Below are 17,258 nucleotides of genomic sequence, written 5' to 3' on the forward strand. Positions count from 1 at the left end.
AAAAAGGCATTGGCAAACAGCGTAGACTCAGATGAGACGCGGCATGATGCGGCGTCTCAACAGGGTCTGCGCTGTTTGCTTAAAGGAATTTCGGTAAGAAATATTCTAAATATAGAAATAAATATACTAGACATTCCTAATTTTGGAAATAAATTGATCCAATTTAGAAGGATGGGAGAGTCCACTAGGCATAAATGGGTTAAGTAAAACTTAAGCCGCATCAGCAGCAGGTATACGATATCTTAGCGCCTGGCATGACAAGTGACCAGTGACCAAATAGTCTAAAATATAGCAGTCAATATTTCGCATGCATCTGCCAATTTAAACGCCATTTTTATACATTTTAGTCCCCTACCGGTTTGACCGGAGGGGACTTATGGTTTGCGCTCCGTCTGTCTGTCTGTCTGTCTGTCTGTCTGTCTGTCTGTCTGTCTGTCTGTCTGTCTGTCTGTCTGTCTGTCTGTCTGTCTGTCTGTCAGTCAGTCAGTCCGTCACACTTTTCTGGATCCTGCGATAACTTTAAAAGTTCTTAATATTTTTTCATGAAACTTGGAACATGGATAGATGTCAAAATGGACATTATGCACGTCCTTTCATTTCGTCCCTACGTCAAAAATTCTGGTTGCTATGGCAACAAATAGACTAGAAATACTGCTGAAAATGGTGGGTTTCTGGATCCTGCGATAACTTTTAAAGTTCTTAATATTTTTTCATGAAATTTGAAACATGGATAGATGGCAATATGGACATTATGCACGTCATTTCAATTTGTTCCTACGTCAAAAATTCTGGTTGCTATGGCAAAACATATAAAAAAAATATTCTGAAAATGGTGGAATTTCTGACAATGATGGAGCCGGTAGGGGATTATACTGCTTGACAATAGTCTTGTTGAAACTAAATTTTTGCGAGATTTTCAATTTGAATCTCTATTTTTAAATATTGTGTGTTCATGTGTACATTGTTGATTCTTGTCAACCCGATTGTTGCTGTTGATGCGTTTCAATGCTGCATGGCGGTATATCATCGTAGGAATGTCAATGATACTGAAAACAACTATTTAAATGAAGGGCAAGGTCAAAACGTTTGCAAAAACGCCGAAGTGAAGGATTCGCATTAATTGTGATTTCAGCTCTTACGTTATTAGTTTTCTCCATGAACCAAGGCTGTTGTACGAATTTGGCGAGTGCAATAGATCTTTCATTCCAAGATGACATCAGTATGTTACTTTTAGTATTCAAGGATTTAATCGAGCACACATACATGTTATGTAAATTCTTTGTATACCTCGTCGTAAACGTTAAAACCGTTAATATACTAGTATGTCAAAATTAATGCATCACCAATGGACCAAGTCAACAAAGCGCATGCGTAAGACTATATTTCTAAAAAAAGTCCTTAAATCGCGGGTCATTTCTTATATCTTTATTGTGTCTTATGATGGAGTTCCATTTTTTTAAAGGGGCCTTTTCACAGATTTTGGCATGTTTTGAAGTTTGTCATTAATGCTTTATATTGATAAATGTAAACATTGGATATAAATGTTCCAGCAAAAAAATCAAAAATAAAATTTAAAAAAAAAAGAAGGAAAATAAGGTAACCCTTTGCAGGGCTCGAACCACTGACCCATGGAGTCCTGGAGTAAAAAGTCCACCACTTAGACCACTCGGACATTCTTCCGGATACAATGCCAGTTTTATTTTATGCTATATATAAGCAGTCCTCGTTGTTTCACAACATATAACGACAACAACAGAACTCTCCAAATTATTAATTTGTTTCGCGTTGCAACGCTTTATAATTTTCGGGGTTTTAAATCGTCAAAAGATGCATATACTGGCTATTTTAGAGCATGGTAAATGTTCAGTATAACTGTTTCATCACAGATATCATGAATTAAACGAAAATTTGCGAATATGAAACAACTTTTATCAATTTTGTCAATTGACCCAAACATGAAAAGGCCCCTTTAAGATCATCTTGCGTTTCTTAGTTTGCCATATGTATTTATTAAATTGATGTTAAAATTTAACCCTTAAACATTTGCCTCTGCTACGTTTTATTTTTCTGGTTTGTTCGTGTAACACAATTGTATATCTTTTGATGGATTGGTATCTCATGTCATAAATCTTCTAGTTAAAACCACAAAGATATGACCCAGCGTCCAGTTATGGCTGCCGGCGTTTGGCGACTGTCAGAGTGTGGGCAGCCATGGTGTTACCTCGAGGTCACCAACATCTGCATCAGCCCACACATTTTGTTAAGCTTGGTCATTTTTCATCTACATGGGCCATTACAACAGTATTAATCTTGGATAACCGCCACCACCACCACCACCACTATCATACCACGACCACACTTAGTGTCGCGAATAAGCATTTGAGTGACATGCAGTTCATACATTACGCGTATTTTTAACTTATTGTGATACGATGCTGTTGTACAAATGTTGTCGGTTTTGTCATGCAGACGTTTATAATTAAGTGTTATGTTTTATTCTTGTTGACATATTGTATTATGGAGCCATTACCTTCTTGGAAAGGAAACAAAAAACAACATAAATAACCACGCTACGACCTTGTATTACTATAGAGACACCATTGTTGTTGTTTTTATCGTGTATTTTTCTTATCGAAATTAATCCTCATCTTTTCCGAATATGTCTTCTAATGACTTCTTTTCCGTGTTGTATATACACAATTGACGTTGCCGAATTTATCATAAACGCTGGGTTAAAGACTGTGTCCAGTATGTATGCCGAGTCCTTTTTCCAGGTCTAATTTTTTCTCATTAGAGGCCATATCGCCCAATTGTTGCAAAAAGGACTGATGTGCCTTCTAATTTCAATGTCACATGGTACACTTTGCACCAATTAGGCGAATTATTTAAATACGAGTGCTAATGATGCAAATTTACGCTTTTAACACCATAATGGTTTCATACTAAAAAAAGGCACCACGTGACATTGAAATTAGAAGGTACTTGGTACCTTTTTGCACCAATGGGTTGAAATATCTGAACTCACACTTGTTGTTTATTGATCGACAAGCACAGCAGACTTGAAAATAATTTGCATAGTTTATGTTCACGATAAATGAACCTCATTTCGTGAATGCAGATATACCTGTTTTGGTTTAAGTTTTCATTTCGCAAACCCTCGAATAATTTCTGTTGATCTGAAATAATGTAGTCTCAATTATAATTACATGAGACGATAGATATATCAGCATAATGATATTCAAAATGCGAATATGCAAACGTTCGCCCTAAGGGGATATTTAATCAAATTGTGAACTTGTTCTATATTCAAAATGATAGATACCTACAGGTTTATTTAGGTCTTTAACTTGACAACTAAGCATTTATAGAGTTAAGTTAAACGTGGGAAATGTATTTACTTATTTCAATGGAGGCCAATTATGTATGGAACCCGTCGCTGGTTGATGGTTTCGGGTGAAATTCTATCAAATGTTCTTGCCTCTTACTGGTTTATGTGTTTTGAAAATGAGTCGCGCTCTATGAAAACCGCGCTAAAAGCATGTGCGTTAAATGAAGTCCTGTCCAGTCCTCGCAGGCTATTCGGCTCATTATTTTCTGTTTGTATGTAATTATTCGTTGGAAGGAAGTCTCTTCTAAACAAAAATTCTGACTCACCGGAAAATCTCGTCCCTGATTAGCCATTCCGTTCTGCACAGGCTAAGCAGGGACGACACTTGACCCACATGCATTTAGCCCAAATTTCCCAGAGTGCTTCTACAAATTTTGTGTTTGTGTTGTGGTTAATTACAATATGTTATATAATGTTGTATTACTTAAATCATAGGCTGTTGTTGGCAACTGTGTCATGTTTGTAAACGACAGATTTGTGTATTAAATTTGAATGCGCTAAAGTATTGTTACAAACTAAAATTGATAAAATAATATTGATGGCTCTCAACCTCCAAGTTTAGGGAAATGGTTCCGACGCACGGATGAAAGTTAACCCTTTGCATGCTGGGTAATTTGTCGTCTGCTAAAATGTCGTCTGCTGAATTTGTAAAATAAGCATTTTCTTCATTTTTTTTCAAAGAATACTATCAGAATAGCAAACAGTTTGGATCCAGATGAGACGCCACGTTCTGTGGCGTCTCATCTGGATCCAAACTGTTTGCAAACGTGGCGTCTCATCTGGATCCAAACTGTTTGCAAAGGCCTTAAAAATTCCGTTCCAGCGCTTAAAGGGTTAACATAAACCTATTTATATTCATGTACATACCTATACATATGTAAATTTCAAGTATTTCTGATATACGTGTATATTTAACCCATTTATGCCTAGCGGATTATTTCCAAAATTAGGGATGTCTAGTATATTGATTTTTATATTTAGAATATTTCTTTAAGAAATTCCTTTAAGCAAACAGCGCAGACCCTGATGAGACGCCGTATCATGCGGCGTCTCATCTGGGTCTACGCTGTTTGCAAATGCCTTTTTATGCCCCCCCCCCCCAAAAAAAAAAAATTAAATGGGGGAGCATATAGTCGCCGCTTCGTCTGTCCGGCCGTCCGTCCGGGTGTCCGTCCGTGCACAATTTCTCAGCAACTAATGACCGGAATTCAATGAAACTTTATGGGAAGCTTCACTACCAAGATGAGATGTGCATATTATCAGCGGGTTCTGGTCGGATGATTTTTCACAGAGTTATGGTCCTTTGAAATTTTCCTTTAACTGTAAATATAGTGCAATTCTTGTCCGGGCTATTTCTCAGCAACTAATGACCGGAATTCAATGAAACTGTATGGGAAGCTTCACTACCAAGAGGAGATGTGCATATTATTAGCGGGTTATGGTCGGATGATTTTTCACAGAGTTATGGCCCTATGAAATTTTATATAAAAAAAATTATTGTCCCCCCAACTACTGTGCCCTCAAGACGTTTCCTGTTTTTCTGAATATATAGTGCAATATTGTGCCAAATAAAACCTTTGGGGAGCATCACCCGTCTCCGACGGTTTCTTGTTTCTAGACGCTAGGCATAAATGGGTTAAATAGGGTAGGGATGTTTGGTGCTATCTGTTATTTACTGTAAAATATGACAATTTGTTTAAACCCTCCCGCCATAATATCTCAAAACCTTTCCCCTACAGTATTCTTAGTGTTCAGTGATTCACCTACACACACTTAAATCATTTGAACTAATAAAACTTAATAAGAAAGATGGGAAATACCAATGTACACTCCTCGTGTTTGAGTACTAGATAAAACGAGGACGCGGTTTAATTTATGGTTTTGTACCTCGGGACAAATGTATTGACAAATGACAATGTTAGGATTAAAGTGAATGAATTTAATGTTGACATTTTATTGAAAGACGAATGTGGTGAGTTTCATTCATGAGTTTTGAGTGTTTGAAGCACGAACTCACACGCTTTGAAACACACCACCGCATTTTGTCTGCTTTTAAGCATTACCCCTTGTGAAGTTTTCTTCGATTCCTCAATGAGAAAGCAAGCGGAATATGTGAACAGATTACGATGTTCTGATCTGATTATAGTTGTTCTTATCTGATTAGAGTTTAAACCCTTGCGTTTGTGCGTGGATCATAAATCCTGTAAGAATTTCTCTGTAAAAAGGAAACCGATCCTACTTTTTGCGGTTTTAAGTAACAAAATGTTCACCGAATTTCATATCTGTTTGAGGTTCTTTAAACATTCATGTTTAGTTGAGATATGGGAATGGTTCAGTTTATTATGTTAGGAAAAAAGTACGAACATGTGCTCTAATACATGCTGATGCGAGAGGACACTTGCAGCTTTTTATGGAATTTTTCGTTTAAATGAAGTCCCTTCTAAACGAAAATCCAATTCTGGTGGAAAGTGTGGTCCCTGATTAGCACGTGCTGACGGCACGGACTAATCTCTAATCTTAGACGACACTTTACGCCCCGTTTTCCCAGAACGCGGCTCAATTATTTATGTGTGCAACAGCCGCTATCAAGTTATGTTGATCTCAAATAAGAAGTACATGGCCCCTTACTGATTTTATTAAACATAAATTGACAATTAAAGACCTATGCGGATGAGACGCAAGTAGAAAAGTCCGAGAACAACGTAACAAAAAGGCGCCTATTAATTGTACATGCTTGTAACATACAGACATTGCCTTGTTGCACATTGGTGTATATAACCCTCGCGAATTATTGCGCCCTGGGACTTTTTTCGTAACCATACAGAAGCAATATGCACGATACTTTTCCCAATATAGACATACAGGTGCTAATTATGTTCGCGCCGTGAAAATGGTGTCATTACGCATTCGGTATGGCCTGTTTGGGGCATCGTAAATATTGCATCATTCATTCGAATACAACGTGAACTATGTTTGTATATAATAATCCTACCTGAATAAACAGTGTTGTCTCTTTAAAAAGAAGGAAATTATCAAATAACGTGTGTTTATTTTCCTGCCGTACCATGTTATCAATCATGAATGTTAGAACAAAAATATCATTTTGTTTAAACCATTGTTAAAACCGGTTTCGTTCGGGGAATTTTGACCTTCAAGATTTTATCATTACTTCCTTAAAGTGCGTCTTTTCACTTGGGTTTTGTAAAGTACTCCAATCGGAGATGTTACATCACCTGGGCAGTTTCACATTTAATGAGCGCACAAAATACGCGGGTGATGTCTATAATGTTACAGTTTTTCGAATATAAATAATATAAATGAACCTCGCTCCGGTATAAACGGAGTTTAATGCACTTGCGTAAAGTACTGTCCCATATTAGCCTGTGCAATCCGTACAGGCTAAATTAAATCACGGACGAAACTTTCCGTCTAAGCTGGATTTTCGCTTAGATGGGACTTCTTTTAAACGAAAAATAACATAAGAGCGGAAATTGTGGCCACTTAACAATCCACACCGGATAATCTGGGACGACAATTTACGTTAAAGCATTAAGTCCCGTTTTACCAAAGCGAGGCGAAAATAAATATACAATGTATACTCGTTACCATATGAAACGCTTTCTTATATAATGCATACAATATTACATTTATTACGTATGAAATATTTAATTGGTGATAATTCTTTTTTATGGACAAAGATCGGAATTAGTCTGATGCGTTATGTAAAAAATAAACGATCTATACCAAGTGGAATCGTACATTTCCGAACATAACCGCAATATGTTAGGAAATGTGCGCACAGCAATATAAATGAGTGCTTGACACCAACTTTTTTTAGATCATCAACACGGTTGTTGTTAACTAGACTAGCGTATTAGACATAATAACGTCTCGCAATTTGACTGAACGAATATGTCCGCATTTTTCTAAGGCCGCGTCTAAGCTCAGATTCACCACCATCAATCAATACAGAATCTGCTAAACTACTTGTCTTTTTTCAGAATCATAACAAGCGAGTGAACGATCGTTAACCTTATAAGTTAATGCGATTGGCTTATTTATGTATTTTCAAAAGACACTGGTCTACTTTTTCCCTGTCTAAATTATTCGAAACGCCTGGAAGAGGAATCTTGGAAAGGTCACATTATTGATTTCTGTGGCGGGAAAACGCGGGGTTTCGTCTGCTGGGAATAATATATTGGTCTGGAATTACGTCGCAGTATTAGTAATTTTCTGCGCACCTTATTGTCATCCGAAGGTCGTTTCGAGGATGGTGTTTGTAAACAATGTGAGACTTTCGCGAATCTTTGTTTTTGTTTTGAGATATTGTTTGGAATTGATTTACTGATTTGTATCCACATAATTTGTAAATTTCTTCTTTAATCATCACACAAACACACATGTACCGCTCTCTGGGCTTGACTCATTATTCGCATTTATATATGAAAAAAAAGATAATATGAAAAAAAAAGATAATATTTTCAACAGTCAATTAGTCAGCACAGTAAAAGAAACATTCAACGAGTCTTAAATTGGTTGTCCTGAACTTATCAACTCATTGTGTACCTATGATCAAAACCGTTGGCATAACTTCTTATTACACCTCTTGATATTAAAGTGATAGCACAACGTAATTCGTATTGAACACACGGATAATAATACTTTATCACAAAAACAGCGCTTTCTGAGGGCTGTTCAATCCTTTTCAGTTGTCTATGCAAAAGTTGCATCATCAGTGAGGGTCGTTCATTAAGCACCCGTATTTTGACATAACAGATATTGGTTATATATAAATATTGATGATCTAATGTCAAGCAAAAAAGGTGGTCAGAGAATTGGTGAAATCTCTGTATGAATTATAGGATATTTGTTGATATCATCGTAAGTTAGTGATATCATTTCCATTTGGTTCATATGCAGTTGTTGGTATAACCGGCTTCAATCGGCGTTCTTAAGGCGTACATAAAGTTGTTTGATTCAACTAACCTGACCGTTGCTGTTGTTTGCCGACCTTAAACTTTTAACCCGACTTACCATTATTTTTGGCGATGTTAATGGAATTAAATTACCGTTTGGGTCCAAATCAAGCATTTCGGATATTTCAAAGGAATGTCCATGTGTACATCTGTATTACCCTAACAATGATTAGTTCTTTCTGTTTGGCTGTAATTTTAAACGTATGTGTTGTAAATATCACAATAAATTTCGCCATAGCAAGAGTCAATAGGCCCTTGACTTGAAATTGAACAGGTTCGGGCTAATGTTTGCTTAAGATACTATCGAACAACCCGGTTTATGAAATTGATTGTCATTTTTATTAGGAAATAAACCATAAATAATACACTTCATTTAAAATGTATTTGTGGTGATGTGTACTTATTTTGATGGAAATCCTACTAAAGCTTTAATGCGAATTCTTTACGGGATTATTTATGCTTGGAAGTTTAGGTTCACTTTAAGTTCAAAACTCGGAATTCCAACTGAGGTCTACAATAGATCAGACTTTCGTAATAGAACGACACACGTGCTTTCTAACACCGCGAAACTTAAGGAAAGTTTATTACTTTACCTTGTGGATCGATTTTTCAATGGCTAAAGCGGAAGTTTAAATCGATTAAATTATGTATAGATTCGTTGAAGGTGATATTGCGAGGAATCACCTTGAAAATTCCTACTGATAAGTGCTTTGCGTTATAAGCTTTGATAGAGACTTCCTCTGGTTGTTGTTGTTGTTGTTAATGATTATGATGATGATGATGAGGAGGAGGAGGAGGAGGATGACTCAATCATATATAATAGAAAATTGTATCTTGATTCATTGTAACGCATTACATAATTAGACATAACATATTCATGTTTATTTTTTGGAAACAACTAATAGATTTCCGTAAAAACCCGCATCCTGTTGATATTTTGTTGATATTGTGTTGTCATTTAATTGAAAAACGCACTTGACTGTTTTGAAGTAAGGGAGTAGTCTAAAATATCATTTAATCTGGTGACGTGCTCCAAATATACCGATGATATCAAATCGATGAGTTTAATTTCGTCACCAAGTATGCGCTTGCTGGGTTTTATGAGTCGTTTAAGTGTCATAAAATCTAAACTTAGGTGTTTGAAAAATGCGCAACATTTAAATGGTGGATGTTTTTATGTTACGATCAGCTTCAATGATGTTTTGATTGCTTATGCACTTTGAGTCGGCTGTTTAATACAGAACATTTACCGTCTAAATGCATACAGTTTTGACAGGTGGTATACGGTGTATAATGCATACCTGTATATTGAATTTCGTTTCGTTGTGAAGTATCGTGTGAATGGCGTTTTTTTCCTGGTTTCTTTTTCTAGCTTCCTTGAAAAGGCGGCATTTGTAAACATGTTTTTGTTTCTTTCGCATTTTGTTGACATGTTTTGTGTTAGGATGAGTTGAAACACATATTTTGAGTTATAGTACATTCATTTTATTTTGAAGAACGTTAAATAATAGCAGTATATATTAATGGCACATATGATGTTTGTAATATTTTAAGTGTGTATATGTTCTTTGCAGTATTCGAAATGGAAATTATGTATTCTATACTTTAAATGTTGGCCAATGGAAATGACTGTTTACCGGTACATACGAATTTCAGTTTTAATTTCTTAATATAACAAGAAGAACAGATGAAAACGATGGACGCTCCCCTTATGTTCATAATAAAGTAAACAGGTATTAATAATAATTAATGACAATATTAGTATACACTCACTCTTTCTTTAAAATGGAACTCCAACCCAAATAATACTATGGTCACTAAAGTACACTGGCTGAATATGAGTCATGACTTGATCCTGTCTGTTGTAAAATACCATGTCTAAAACACTGCCTGTCTTACACGTTGGACTTGGAATCAGGTTTTGAAATGTAGAAAACTTCTGACCATTTAGAACTACCTTGTTTTAGTCCCCCAGAATAAATATCCTATCAGTGTCCGGAATGACCCCAGTGACCTCAAACCTCATCAAAAGGTAGAGGACCATGCAAGGTACCTACATGCCAAATATACAAGAGATCGGTCAAATATTGAAGGCGCTATGATAAACTGTAACCAAAGTTTGACCTTGAGAAAATATATTATCGGCCTCGGTGACCTTGACCTTGACCACAGTGACATCAAACCTCATCAAATGGTAGAGATCCATGCAAGGTATCTACATGCCAAATATGTAAGAGATCGGTAAAATATTGAAGGCGCTATGAGAAACTGTAACAAAAGTGTGACGAAAGTAAGGAAGGACAATAGCCTCGGTGACATTGACCTTGACACCAGTGACCCCAAATCTCATCAAAAGGCAGAGGTCCGTGCAAGGTAATTACATGCCAAATATGTAAGAGATCGGTAAAATATTGAAGGCACTATGAGAAAGTGTAACACAAGTGTGACGGAAGGAAGGAAGTAAGGAAGGACAGACTGGCAACTAAATGCTCCACCGAAAATTTTCGGGGAACATAAAAACAAACAAAAAACTATTATCTCATAGCATCTTGACATAAATCACTTGAACTTAAAAAAACACGGAAATCGGAAATTGCTGTTTAAAAAAATACAAGTTGCAGAGTAATATTTACTGTTCACATAGTACTTGATCTAGATTGAAGACTAGAGACTGTGCGTTAGTTGGCGCAAGCCAGTTTTGTTGCTACGCGGACTAGATAGAAGACATTATTATTATTGTTATGAGCATCCTTGCAGCCTTGCCCGTGACCGATACGATACCAGTCTTTTCCTTACATAAAAGCTGCCCATTCATGGTGTTAACAAAAAAACTCGTTCACGGCAGTCTCGGGGTAGGTACGAGTTTATATACAGTATATGTACCACACAGACTGAGCCGAACGGATACCTCGTTATTGGCCAGTTTCATTCTTTACACCAGTCGGCTGTCCGGTTAGCGCAGTGGTAAGTCTGGCGCTTCTCACCTAGGCAACCCGTGTATAAATCCGGCGTATGCGAGCTTGGTAAGTGGTCGGCATACCGGACAGGGGGGATTTCCTGGTTTTCCGCCCCCCCCCCCCCCCCACACACACACACAACACAATACCACACCAATATCAAACTATCTTTCAGTAAAAAAATGGCTCGTGTAATTCATTAGTCGTACAACTTCAAGTAGTTAATTAGGTAGCAGATCCGTGACAGGCTCCGGGTCCTCGCATTGTGCAGCCTTCACACATCCACTTTGAACCAGCTCTCTTGGAACAGCGGTGGACCATACATCTGAGGATTGCGGCCAGAAAACTTGCGTTGGAATAGGTATTGGAATGAGTCATGTTCTGAGAAAATTGGGCTTAATGCATGTGCGTAAAGTTTCGTCCCAGATTAGCCTGTGCATGCATTTTGCCCAGTTTTCTCAGAACGCGACTCGAATTATTTCTAGGACATCTCTGTCCCTTAATCTGATCCAAGCAGGTTTGTTGTCAGAGGTTGGCATATGTATAGACATATTGCACTGGTAAATCAGCGTACTATGGAACAATGTTAGTGCCGTGATATTACTGAAATATGGATGTCCCAAACAAAAAGAATATTCAACGGCTTGTAAATTTGAATGTAAGTCTCTAAAGCTGTCTGTGTCGTAATTGGTATTTCTGTTGGTCATTCAAAGTAGAATACCGGAGGATTCGGTGACTGTGTTTTCATTCTGTTACGCAGAGACGGTGCATTGTTATTCGTGTAAGTACGTCTTCTCAATCCAGAATTTGGCAGATAAGGTAAGAATGACTGCAAAATCCGGACACGACAGGTCACTGTTTACAAACATTTGGCGTGACAATAGCTTTGTTCAATGGTACTAAGGCACGTCTGCTAGGTATATCGGTAACATTGAGAATGACGCAATGTTCTTTTCGTGTATTAATTATTATTCAGAACATTAAATGAATAGTTTATTAACCTCATTGTCCATGATGAAATTCGGACTAGCGCGTCAGGTGGTTTGAAAGATGAATGATCTTTTAATGCACGCAAATTATGCCAATATTAATTAGCATGTGATACGTTCTCGTTCAGTTAATTGCCTTGGAATATAGGTCATTATTTCAAAACGGCACTGACAAATGATAATATTTTTTACAGCGATGTAATCATTTGCATTTATAATTTGCATACTTATTGTAGTTTGAAGGCGTTTACATGTATTGTCTAGTAATATGTGGTCGAGTTTCAAAACACGAACCCCCCCCCCCCCTGTTTGACGTATAATACTAGCGATTTTAACTTAACGGCGAGGTTTATGCGCATCAAGCAATTGTCTCCGTTTTCATAATTTTGTGAGTTTTCAATGCGTTTCAAATTACAGTGTATGAAACCCTTCAACTACAATATGTTGTGTCACTTTGTAAACATATATAAACAACTTAAACGTACCAACTTGATGTATTTTACAGTTGTAAGCAATGCAAAAGACAAACAAACATCCGTGTTCGTATTTCAATTGACGTCATTCATCGTACACTCGGATGCCCCTATCTTGATACATCGTCAACAGTAAGGCGATAGGATGTCCGGACATGGATGAATGGCCTTGTATTGCGATGTTATATTATTATATTAATTGTATGTCCTCATTCGGAGAAGGCGGCAAATAGCTGTCGTTCGTACTGTCCGTCTTTACGTCTGTTCGAAGCTTCCAGTCAAAGCCATAACTTTGCCGTGTATTGATTTTTTTCCCCTATCGGTTTGCGCTCTGTGCGTCTGAGAGTCTGTCACACTTTTCTGGATACTGCGATAACTGAAAAAGGTCTTCATATTTTTTCATGAAACTTCAAACATAGATAGATGGCAATATGGAGATTATGCACGTCATTTCATTTTGTTCCTATGTCAAGAATTCTGGTTGCTATGGCAACAAATAGACTAGAAATACTGCTGAAAATGGTGGTTCCTGCACACTTTTTTGGATCCTGCGATGACTTTAAGTTCTCCATATTTTTTTCATAAAACTTGAAACATTGATAGATGGCAATATGGACATTATGCACGTCATTTCATTTTGTTCCTACGTCAAAAATTCTGGTTGCTATGGAAACATATATAAACAAAAAATTCTAACAAATGTGGAGCCGGTAGGGGACATATATTGCTTGGCAATAGTCTTGTTTAAATAATATTGCACATAAGCCATTCATTAAAAGACGACGGGTCGCGCGGAACATCAATCTCCCTTTTTCAAAGGTCAAGGTCACACTAAGGTAAAAAATTGACCAATAGAAATTCCTACATTTCGTCTAAGTTTGTCATTAATTGAATAGAAACCACACCGATTCGTTTTCAAGGCGTATCTAAGATGTGATGAAATAAATTGTTCACAGAAGCTACACGAGATGAATGATTAATGACCAATCCAGTAATACTGGCCAGTGAGTAATGACCAATCCAGTAATACTGGCCAGTGAGTAATTGTATATGCGTTTTAAGTGATTAAGTGCGTCAATGAGTTGTGGTCAGTGGGCTATACGAGAACTGACCAATCGAGGATTCGGCGCAGCAAGTTTGGGTACATTTTCAGTGGTATTTCGGACAAACAACATAATCGACGTTATCAGATCCATGGAGATCAATTGGAGACATAGAAATGATTCTGCATTCGTCAGCTTGTTCATTAACATGCGTGCACTGTAACATCAGCCGCCGTATAACCGTTAAGTAGTCATTACTTTACTTGACTTATATGCTATACTAATGAATGGTATAGATGAGCATGTAAGCCTCGTCTGGAGCTCAATGGAACCGTTAATCAGGAGGTAATAAGTACCGTAATACATCTAATTGAGATATTCCCGAAACCCCCACGGTTACTTTCAAAAGGCGGAGGGTGGATAAAAACAACGCATCCTTGGCGAAAATTTCGCGCAAACTGCCAGACAGAATCAGCCGGTCAATCTGTAGTTAATTATCACGTGACTGATAATACCAAACTGAGGTCCTCAAAAAGGGAAGCGTATGTGTTAATCTTACCTCTAAATACAATTAAGGACAGTAATTATACGTATTAAGTACCGTAATGCATCTAATTGAATCACTACACGCTGATAATGTAGCATCCATTGAGGCCGTTGTGAGTTAATTGACTGGATATGAATACATACATTCATAATTGTGTCTGTGTGAATGAGAACAATGTATTGTGTGTGTGATCATGATTGTTTTTAATTATTTATGATTTGCTCATAAACCTTATTGCACTGTGTATTTGTGTAACCTTGCCACATTGTATGTCACGCGACGTATTAAGATAGGCGTTATGTTGCGAAATACTTCCCTCATTTCGCATGTGGCATGTGAACTTGGCAGAACGTATGTCTCTGACACGATTTAGAAAGGCGTTTTGCTGCGAAATACGTCTCTTAGTTTGCAAGAAAGACAGGGAAACCCTTCCAAGAGTAGATCGTTGATCTGGCGACCTTCTTTAGTCGTTTAGAACAAAGTCAATAGGCGAAGATGGCCGTGGGGTAACGCGATTACCGCTCAACCTTTTGTCAAGGGTTTGAATCCTCCACAGTAGTTCTTACTGTATACCGCTTGAAGACATGAACCAACTCCTTCCTTCCCACTCTTGTACTGATATATCTCAATCTGTTTGTCAACAGCTCAATGTAGACCAGGATGACTGTGCTGCTGTAGCTGTCATAAACGTCGTGCCCATTTCTGCGACATTCTTCCAGTTTTGATTTAGGGACGTTTTATGGGCGGCATGTTCATGCTGATATTAATATTGTCTTGTCGCTGTCATCTAGTGCGTTTGCTAGTATTTGTTGTTTGCATGTTTAGTGAGCGTTAATTTTGCTGTCCTTGTTGGTTTGTTGTTCATACCGTTCCTCGGATGTTGTTGTTATGTGCTTTGTTTTGTTATTTTACATGACGATATTACTTTTCGGATCCTTATGTTATCCTTATGTTATATGTTAACTTAATATCATTCCAAGTTTTGTCAACTTTTAATGAAAACAAGTTCACTTGTTCCAACATGGAAATTTGAAGGTTTTGCATATTTTAATTGGTATGGGGTTTCATCCGACCTGTAGAGTACTCTTGTATTGTGGGCCGAGGTGAATGCCATATTGGCAAAGCCTTGTTTTATTTATTGTTCGTTTCGTTTCTAAGAAGAAGCCTTGTTTTATATAAGCTATTCGAGTCGTTTCTAAGAAATAACATACATGTAGTAAGTTTGTGTGTCGAGGTGAATGTACATAAACATAGCGGTTATGTTAATGTTATTTCACTTCTGCTTACAGATTGCTGGGTTATACAAATACCTGGAATTTCGTACTGTATAAAATAACATAAATATAGTAAAATAAACAGATCAATAAAATCGTGGAATGTTGTTTCACTTTGAAACCCGGTGCGATTGTAAAATTGAGTAAATATAAATTTCTTTTCACATTAAAAATTACAGCGATACATAACAAGAAATATTGTTTCAAAGATATACGGCGTTGATTGTTGTTGGTGAAAGATTAAGACTTAAATCAATGAGATCAAAGTTAACGAATGTCTTTTTCTGCGCAGTTCTTAGCTTCATCTCACGCAAATCAATTACTGGATGATGCGCCATATTTCGTGGCTAAATTAGTATTATTAGATAGTATTAATCATATGTCTATAAATACAAAACAGACATACAAAAGAAGAATCGAAATGAAATGAAGACATTTAAGGCAAACGGCCACATGCGAATCATCCTTACATATTTAAAATATTTATAAGCGCCTTCTTCGAACAGACCTGTTCTAGTGTTTTGACATAGTTAATTATTTAAGTATCGTGAATCATCGCGCTCATGCTTAATAAATTGGTCAATATGGTGGAATAGTGTATATTAAATTAAACAAAAATAGTACTTTCATTGAATTATTAACAAGAAATATCTTTAAAAAAGATATACGGCGTTGATTGTGGTAGATGTTTATGAACGATCAAAAGTTATCTCTATGAGATAAAAAGTAGCGGATGCTTTTTTTCTGCGCAGTTCTTAGCTACATCACAAGCAAATCAATTACGGGGTGTTGCGCCAGATTTCGTGGCTTATTTTGCTTTATGTGATATTATTACTCAGATATCTATATTTACAGAATAGAAAAACACAAGAAACATGAAAATAAACGAATGCATATAGGTCAGCCGGCAATACTCGAATCTTATTTAATTGCATAATTATAGTATAGTGAACTATTGTGCTCATGCTTAATAAACTGGTCTAAATGGATAAATATTTCTAATTAATTTTATCAAAATTGGTCCTTATCATGCAAATGTTGAAAACATATTAAACATCGATGATTGACATACCACAATAATATCGCCGAATATCATTATTTAGTATCTTTCTGATCAAAACAGACTTCAAGTGCACACAGTTTACGAGACGGCGTTTATATAAAGATTTCTGCAACTGACCGCAAACTGACCTTGATACCTTGCGGATTGGAATACAATGCATTAAAGTTAGGTAACAATTCTGCTGCTGAAACGACGGCTTGTTTACGCCAACTGTACATGACCAAGGCAACAGCTGTGCCTAAAATATTGATATATCGGCAAAGCGACTAAACGAACTATTTACTCCATCAGACAAAAATAGCATAGATTCCATTTTTTTCCTTCAATTAAAAGATCGCAACCCCTTCTGCGAACTCCGGTGATGAACTGTATATAAACTCTGACTTTCACAAACTGGCCGCGAATTGACCCGAAACCTCGCGGGTTGAAATGCAATGCAAGTAAGTACTAAATATGAGAATATAGCCTTTAGTATAAACGCTTTTGCGCTGGTAATTCTCTGAAAATAAAAGGTGAACGCACAAACTGTATTTTTGTCGAAAATTGAT

The 17,258-nt window shown here is 36.9% G+C and overlaps 1 protein-coding gene across 1 annotated transcript in view; it reads left to right on the forward strand.

Moving 5' to 3' along the window:
* Positions 1 to 17,258, forward strand: part of LOC127880882 (nucleolar complex protein 2 homolog) — a 192,257-nt gene that overhangs the window by 126,092 nt on the left and 48,907 nt on the right. The gene's annotated exons all lie outside the window — the stretch shown is intronic.

The sequence above is a fragment of the Dreissena polymorpha genome, chromosome 5, assembly GCF_020536995.1.
Source record: "Dreissena polymorpha isolate Duluth1 chromosome 5, UMN_Dpol_1.0, whole genome shotgun sequence".
NCBI classification, from domain to species: domain Eukaryota; kingdom Metazoa; phylum Mollusca; class Bivalvia; order Myida; family Dreissenidae; genus Dreissena; species Dreissena polymorpha.